Raw genomic sequence first — 9,114 nt, 5'->3', positions numbered from 1 at the left:
CGCCAAGTATGTTTTTCCCCAAGGCTGGCATGCTAGAACTTTGGGTGAGCTAAGAACCACTCGGCGGCTCGTCGAGTGGTCTTGGCAATTATCAGGACTGCCTTCCTTCAAATTCTTCAACTTTTTCTCTCTTTTATTCCCAGTAATGTCCTTGCCTTGCTCCTTAGTCTTCTTTGCTGCAAATCAACATTTTAACATTAGTATTAATTAAGAATTTGAGGACACTTAAACCATGAAAACAAATACCTAAATGAGTCGAAATCTCAGACTCATCAGCGGTACATTACGGAATTCAATTAAGAAGTAAAGATTGTGGTCTACTCGGTTATAGAAGTAGACATTATCAAAATCAAACAAGGTAAGTTAATGGTCTGACAACGAAAGCCAGACGGGGGGTTTAATGGTGTCAATTAATAACTACGATAATCATGAGAACAAGGGAGTAGACAAGTTAAGGAGGATTCTCAGAGATGTGATTGATTATAGGCTAATTTCAGTATATGGGTAATTGAAGTTTATTAAGAAATTGTTAAATCTCAGTGGGTAGGATGGACTATAGATGCAATAGCTTTCTCTCGAACAACTATTTCGATTCAAGTGAGTTCTCTCGAACCTCGACAAACTTAACACTATACACAACCCAAAACCTTAATTTATGTACTCTCTCTCGAGTTAGATAGGTAAGATTGAGTTAAGATTCACTCTCTCGAGTTGAACCCACAACAACCCCATCACTACAATCATTAATTGATAACTTTGGTTCAAGGACCTCTCTCTCGAGCAAGCCCAAAACACTAAGCTTAAATTGCATTTGCAACTACAATTCATAAATTAATACTCAGCTATCAATTAAACCCACTTTAAAAAAACATTTAAATTTGTAAACAATAATACCCATAAGCTAATTGGATAAATAATCAGATGATCACACCCCAATAACTGGGGTTTTAGCCACACATCATAAAATGAAAGAAATCAATACCAATTACGTTCTCCATAATCTGGGTATTGCAATTCAAGTCTTTACAATGATCCAAAATGCTCAAAATAAAAAACCCAACTCCAAATCTACTTGAAAACTTCTTCAACTAAGTAAAACAAAGTTCTACAGTGGAGAAATTAATCAAAAAATGTCAGGAATAAGATTTTAACTAAGAATGGCTTCTTTTTCCATTTTTTGAAATTCAATTTATAGTTTCCCAAATTTTGTCTTTCAAGACCGATTAGGCGAAGTAAGTTGAGCATTGCCGACCAAGTTGGCGACGCGCCAATTTCTCCATTCCATCGCCGATTCTCCTATGCTCTTTATCCTCAGTGTTCTGTGACTTTAGGCGATCCAAGTTTGTATCGCCGAAGGTCCAAATCCATCGCCAATTTGGCTTCTCCCCAGGGCTGGCAGTCTGGAAATTTAGGCGAGCTGCAGTACTACTCGACGATTCTCAGCTTTTGCTATCTTCAACATCTTTTATCTTTTTCGCTCCTTTTTGCCTGGTAATGTCCTTGCCTTGCTTTTTTTCCTTCATTGCTGCAAATCAACACTTTAACATTAGTTTAGAGCATAAATTAGGCATTTGAGGATAATAAAATAAGAAAACCAAGCCCTAAATGATTCAAAATCTAAGACTCATCATTTCCAAGCAAAAATTGCAAAGGGGAAAGATAAAGGGATCAGTTGTTCAAGGTCATATTTGTAGAGAAACTGGTGATTTTTATTCGTATTACTTTGGGAATGATGTGTCATGTAGGAGAAATAGGCCCAATCGTAATGATGAAGGTGATATTGATCGTTTATTTTCACCGATATCAATTTTTAATCAAAATGATCGAGGATCTAAAAAGCGTGGAAGGCGAGGCTTCACTAGTATGAAAATGCATTTAGCTGTGACACATATTTTGCTTAATTGTCCAGAGATTCAACCATATCTCAAGTAAAGTGTTAAAAATATATTATCAAATTACATACCAATAAGTTTTCATTAACTAATGAAATATTTGTTTGTACAATGATCAACTTATTTGTAAACACGTGGGGTAATGAAGTCATCTATACGCAATTTTCCAAATGGCTAACAGAATATGTAAGTGTGCAAGCTTACATTAAATCAATAAGTATTTAATAATGCATTCATGTTATACTAAATTATTTTTTTTAAACAACAATATATAGGTTTATGATGAATACTCAAATGTCGAACATTTGCAATTAGTGAAAGAAGTTGCACTTGGACCTGAATCTCAAATACAGACATTGAATAAGTGTCAATGGTTTTAAGTTTCAAACTAAAGAAGTTTCTAGGAATAAGAAAAGAAATAATAGTGGTGTCTTCATATAAGGTGATGTTGATGGTACTGGCCAAACTATTGAATATTATGGTGCCATTCATGAGATTAATAAAGTAAGGTATTCAGGTTGGCCTAAAATAAAGATCACATTATTTCGGTGTAAGTGGTTTGAACCATCACACAGAGGCACAAAAGTGGACCAACAACATAATATAATTGAAGTTAAGCACACGAGAAAATACAGAAGTTATGATCCTTTCATCATTGCACAAAATGCTAAACAAGTGTATTACGCTCCATATCCATTGCATAGAGACAAAGATGATTGGTGGGTTGTTATAAAGACTAAACCTATGGGATGAATTGAAATTGACAATGTCTTAGATGTGGCATACCAAAATGAGGTTGTAATTGTCCAGCAACAAGTTGATGTTGAATTGGAAACCCCACTAGAACATCCTCAACACATATTAGAAGAAGTATCTAATGATGAGATAATGATAAATGTTGAGGAAGACATAAATGAGGATGAGGAAAATGATTCATTTGATGACGAAGAATATGACAATGAAACTGAAACAACTGAGGAGGAAGAATGGGAGAATGATGGAAATGAAACGAGTGAGGAGGAAGGATTAGTAGAATGATAGACTATATAGCTAGTATGTAAGTTATTTATTTTGCTAATACTAATTTTATTTAATTTATGATTTTTATATATTATCCATGTAAATTTGCATACAGATGTCATTAGGGAGTGAGGGTGATAGATCTCGCGAGCATCTTGGAGTTAGCCAGCCTAATAAGACTAAAAAGAAGAAGTCTAGGAGACCCATAGATTCTGAGGATATTCCTAGATTCCTTTCTTCTGCCTCGGAGTGCATTACTCATGATACCCATTTATTCGTTGTTCCATTTGGTACGGCAGATCCTCGAGCATATTATCCTAATTACCGATGACCGGTCGGTGCTTCCTCTACTTCACAGTCATTGTCTTCACGGCATTACGAGGACCTACCTTTAGAATCTATTCGTCGAGCACGACCCTTATCGGCAGGTAGGTCATCGGTTGGTACTCTATATCCCTCTCCATCTCCCACAGGTACATCTTCTCAGTTATCTGCCATGAGGATTAGAGATTCTAGTAGTGAGCGGTCAGATGCTATGGCCAGTACACCTCCATTGACTCAACAGTATGTGTATCCTAGTGTATCATCTACACCTACACCTAGTGCTATACCAGATGAGACGTCTACTCTAGCACCGGGACAGAGGGAAAGGTTTGGTAGAGTCATGATTGAGCTAGATGGGTCATCATAAGTTTGGTTTATCATCTATTTATTACTTTATTTTACTTATTAGAGAATCTTTAATGTATTATTCATGAACTAACATGTTTATTATATGTTTTGCAGGTGGCATCACATTTTACATAGGCTTATCACTCCTGGAGTGAGATCCTAAACAATAAACGTTAGGAGATATTTAATGAGGTTAAGGTAAATAATTTGTTAGTTAAGTTTAATAGTTTAGTATACTTTGTTTTTTTTTAATTATCTAACAATATTCATTTTTTTCAGACTATGTGTACTTGGGAATCGAAGTTTAATATGGTCATTGCGACCACATTTGAGAGGAGGGCATCTGCAAGACTGTCTAGTTGGCTAAAGAAATCCTAGGATATTGATCAGTGTCTAAGTTGGATGTTGCCTCATGTTTTTGATGCATTACATCAATATTGGAAAACATATAAGTTCAAGGCGATGTCTGAACAAGCCAAAAAGGCTAGAGGCAGTCTTAAGGGTAGCTCATTGCACACTGGAGGTGCAAAGAGCGTTGGAACTATTACAAGAGAGATGGTAAGTTCTAATTCAAATTTTTAAATAAATAATTAGTTGATTAATATAATTATAATATAAATTTCATCTTTTATTTATAGGAAAAGATGTGGGGCGCACTCCCTTGCACCGGAGGTTTTCAAGAAGACTCATGTAAAGAAGAAAGAAAATGAATCAGATTCGGATGTGTGGGTGGAGGAAAGGGCTGAACGAACTTTTGTAAGTTATTTAATTAATATGAATAATGAATATCAATAGTGAATATATATATACTGATCCTAATTGTTATTTTTAATATACAGGTAAGTATCACAAGTACGTGAATGAGAATCTAGATAGTTCAGTCCAAATGACACCTGAACTGTCCACTCAAATTTTGATAGAAAAAGTGTTAGGGGGGACACACATGGGTAGAGTGTATGGTCGAGGCTCTTGAAATGATGTACAACAACTCTTATCAGGCTTAGAGGGTATTCGATCATCACGTAAAGCCGAGGCAATTGACGGTGTTCAGATTGCTGCTATGTCAGCACAAATAGCAAAACTGATAGCAGCACTGAAAGTGTATGAGCGAAAAAGAGTAGCTCAATAAGAAAGCATGAGTGCGACAGTTCAGCAAATCAAAGAACAAGTGCAGAACCTCGCTCGTCGACCTACATCTACATCGTCCCCTGCCGATGGTACTGGCGATGACAATAAGGAAGAGGATGATTATATAGACTGCACTCCTTGATTATCTTCTATTGCTTTAGTTTATGATTTTTTTTTAATTTTGAAACAAATTTTGAATGACTTTATATGTTTTTGAATTGTGATTTAGATATTTTTCAAGATTGATTTAAGTTTGTGGTTTTATATCTTGTCTGGGATGTGTATAATGTATTTTGTTTGATTGGGCTGATTAAATTTGAATTGAATTGAATTTAATTTGCAGGTGGGCAGCAAAAACTGTCAGCTTTTGCTGTAAAAAAATGTAGAAAAAGAGACGGACAAGGTGGTTTTGTCCGTCGCTTTTGTGCATTATTATTTTTCAAATAAACCCAAAAAAGCGATGGACAAGGTCCTTTAGTCTGTCGTTTTTCTGGATTTTTCAAAAAATTAATTTTCAGAAAAGCGACAAACGGGGTCCTTTAGTCCATCGCTTTTTTGGAATTTTCAAAATTTAAATTTTCAAAAAAACGACGGACGACATCTCAATGTCCGTCGCTTTTCTAGATTTAAAAATATTATAAAATTAAATATAGGTGACAAGCTGCATCGCTTTTTGGAAATTAAAAACAATGAAAATATAAAATAAGCAACGTTATCTGTCACTTATCCAAAAAATTATTTTTTGAAAAAATAATCAAAAAGCGACGCAGTTTGTCAGTTTTTAAAAGTGTCGACCCAAAAAGTTGCGGACATGACTGCGTCGCTTTTTCGTCGAATTTGACCAAAAAACGGATGCAGTCCGTCACTTTTGGCTGTCGATTTTCGACAGTTTTTTAGTAGTGAGTATAAACTGAGATGTTAGCTTGTGTCAGTCTCATGTAATAAATATGCTTACTTGGGTATACAAGTGTGATTTAATGCATTGTGATTGTGATGTGTGATATTCTATTAGCTCGGGTAGCACACCTAGTATATACTAATGGTTGGCTCGGGTACCACGTCTAGTACATGATATCTCTTGGTTGGATCGGGTACCACACCTGGTACGAGATATCTATATGGTTCGCTCAAGTACCACGTCGGTATAGATTACTAAGGTTGACTCAGTTACCATGCCTGGTACATGTGATTGTTTATATGTGGGTTCGATGAGTGAACCGGGTTGACTTTATTGTAATGTTATTGAGCATGTATATTGTGTATATTATTTGTTTTACTAAGTTGTGGCCACTTGTTCATATTTCATATAACTGTAGCTGACCGATGATCCTACCAATACACTGTGGATTTTGTGTACTGATACTACACTTGCTCTTTTTTGTTGAGTACTAGGAATATTTTTGTAGCTATTACGTGACCTTAGTTTTGAGCCCGATGCTTTTTGTATCCAAGGGTGAGTTGCTTGTTCTGAGCTGCCATGGCTTTATCTTTGTTTCCTAGTCCATTGTTTGGACTTAGACTCCTTATTTTGGGGTTGCATCCTCATATTCTATACAAAGAATAGATGTTTTGGTACATAATTTCCAGGTTCTAGGGGGGTTCTCCATTAATATTTGGCAATGGTTGATAGAAAGACTTGTTTTACTTATTAAAATGTTGTCTTAAGTTGATTAATTACTGGTGTATTTGTAGATAGTTGGTTCTTCCACCTAAGTTTTAGTGTGGGTTCCTCTCATGGTGAATTGGGTCGTGAAAAAATGCAAAAGTCAATTCAACACACTTTTCAAAATGATATAACTCGATTCAACACACAGTTGTCAAAATACAACAAGTCAAAATCCACCCTGTTCATGTAGTTGCATAATCATTTCATTGGCTAGGAATCACTAACACGCCTCTCAGAATCATTAGTATCACTCTCATATGTACACATGCTAAAGGGTCTTAATCTTGCCCATATAGTCATGACCTGCTGGGATCCTAGGTGTTCATGTTTATTTTCAGCATGGTACTTGATCCCACACAAAAAATCATCAGATTCGAGACACTCATTATCTGGATAGTTATTATATACTCACTATATCTACATATTTCAATATGCTAACCTCTCTAATTACCACTCAAGGCAACATATCAAGCATAACATAGCCACGAGATCATCATTCATAACATCGTCAAAGTATAGAGCAAATGTAAGTTCATATTCCATAATATCATTAAATAGTCAAGTCAACAATTTGCATGCTACTTCATTCAAGCAACACTTAATTCAATCATAAATAACAACTATGTCCGAAGACTAATGTACATGCAACACAATTTACATTACATATTGACAACTAGGTAAAGTCCAACTCCAAGTAAATGGCCTAAACCCCAATCGATAAATTGGAAGGGAACAAGCTAAATTATTGGATCCTTTCCTTTTCTAAATGCCTCAAAATGCTCAAATATAATCTAAACAAATTATAAGGTCACTTTAATATCCTATTTACTTATATGAAGGTCTAGGTATTTAAACCTACCTAATTATACCTTTTTAGAAGGTCAAATGAATAATCAACGATTTATTTTATCAAAAGTAGAGGTTTTCATGATCAACTCAAACCCATGCATGAAGTTTTAGCCCTATAACCTCTCTTGAATAGTTCATAGGTCCAAAAAAACCCATTTATGGAATTTCTAGATTCCCCAATACCAAAATTTAAGTCTAGTTTAACAATTTCATGCTAGAAGATCAAAATTAATGGAAAAGAATGAAAATCATGCATAAATACCCTAAATTTACATTCTTCCCGGCGACAATTAACCTAGATTTCATCCCACAAAGTTCCACAAAGAACTGATCCTTTAATTTTATGAAGAAAATGGATTACAAAAGGAAAGGATGGAATAAAATAACCAACCTCAACAGAAAAATCCCGAAGTCTAACAAAGGTCGTCATTGGGGTCCTCTAGTCAAATATTTTAAGTTATGACCAAGATTGAGCAAAAAGTAGACTTAAAATACGAAATTAAAATCCTGATATTTGCTATAGTGAAGGTCGCTATAGCGGACCACGTCTTCATTGTAGTGTAGCCTTACGCCTTCACTACCTTCGTTGTAGTAAACCCTGGTTGGAATTTTCTATTTTGCTTATTCCTTGACTTTTTGTCAATTCTCAACCCACTGGGACATATGTAAGGGTACTATGATCTTAAATAACTATAACAATAGGGCATATTGTTACATTTAATGACCCTCTAGGTCATTTTTTTTCTATTTTGTCTTATTTTTGGTGTCTAGCCTTTCTATAGGGGACCTAAGTAATTTATAGTCCGTTTGGTTTTTATGCAATCTTTTATATTTAGAAGCTTTTGAAGCTCTGGTATTTGACTTTGGTCTAAACTTCATGTAAACAACCTCGGAGTGCTATTTTGATGGTTCCATAGCTCTAAAATTTTGAATTTGGTCTAGAAGGACCTTTGGTTAGGATCTCGAGGCTTCCAAATTCATTTCGAGCTATATTGTAGTATAGCTAAAATGGGGCTTGGGTTGTGGAATTCACTTTTTATCAAGATGACCTTCTTTGGAAGTTTTGACAGTTCTATTGAGTATGAAGTGTCATTTCTGATCGGGTAGCATATTCGATTTGCATTGGTTGGATCCCTATCGAATTTCAAAGGTTCGTTTGAGACTTGGGATTTTTAATCTCAAGTAGTTAATGAACCAGGTGCTGGTGAAGCTATACCGGTGGAGTAGGGCTCGCTTCAATGGAGCTGAACCAATAGAAGTTGGCTGCTCCAGCAGAAACTGACAACGTCAGCCGGACTTACTCCTGTAGAGCTTGATTGCTTTGGCAATCTCACGCCTATAGAGTCGGGTACACTCTTTTGCAACTAATTGATATGGTTGATCACCATTTCTGCAATATTTTTCCACAGTGTGACACCACTTAGGAACCCTTAGTCCTGTAACGACCCGGAAAATGATAGAGTGAAACTAGAGCCTCACGTGTGAGTTTGGAGTCGAGAACTTAATGAAATGATTATATTTGAATTTGACCCAAAAAGTTCTAAAAAAAAATGTGCTTCGGAAGTTACCGGAAACTTGTTTAGCTGTATATAAAAAGATCCGTTTCGGTTTTCAAAAATCCGACTTCATATTCTTGTTTAGGGGGTCAAATTGAGTGGGAAATGGGTCTAACCCAAATTTTAGAGCAACCGTATCAAAATCCGAAATTTCCAAGTGAAGCCTTTTTCGAGGGTCTACTTTGGAGGGTCATATCTCCTAGCACACAAATTATTTGGGTGGCCAATAATAAATCCATGGAAAGCCCTTTGAGTTAGCTACCTAACGCACTTCGTTTCACCTCATTCGGAGTTCGGACGAAGAAGTTATGCCCATTTTCGTAAAATCTGT

The sequence above is a fragment of the Solanum stenotomum genome, chromosome 6 (genome assembly GCF_019186545.1).
Source record: "Solanum stenotomum isolate F172 chromosome 6, ASM1918654v1, whole genome shotgun sequence".
NCBI classification, from domain to species: domain Eukaryota; kingdom Viridiplantae; phylum Streptophyta; class Magnoliopsida; order Solanales; family Solanaceae; genus Solanum; species Solanum stenotomum.
This window is presented reverse-complemented; position numbering follows the sequence as displayed.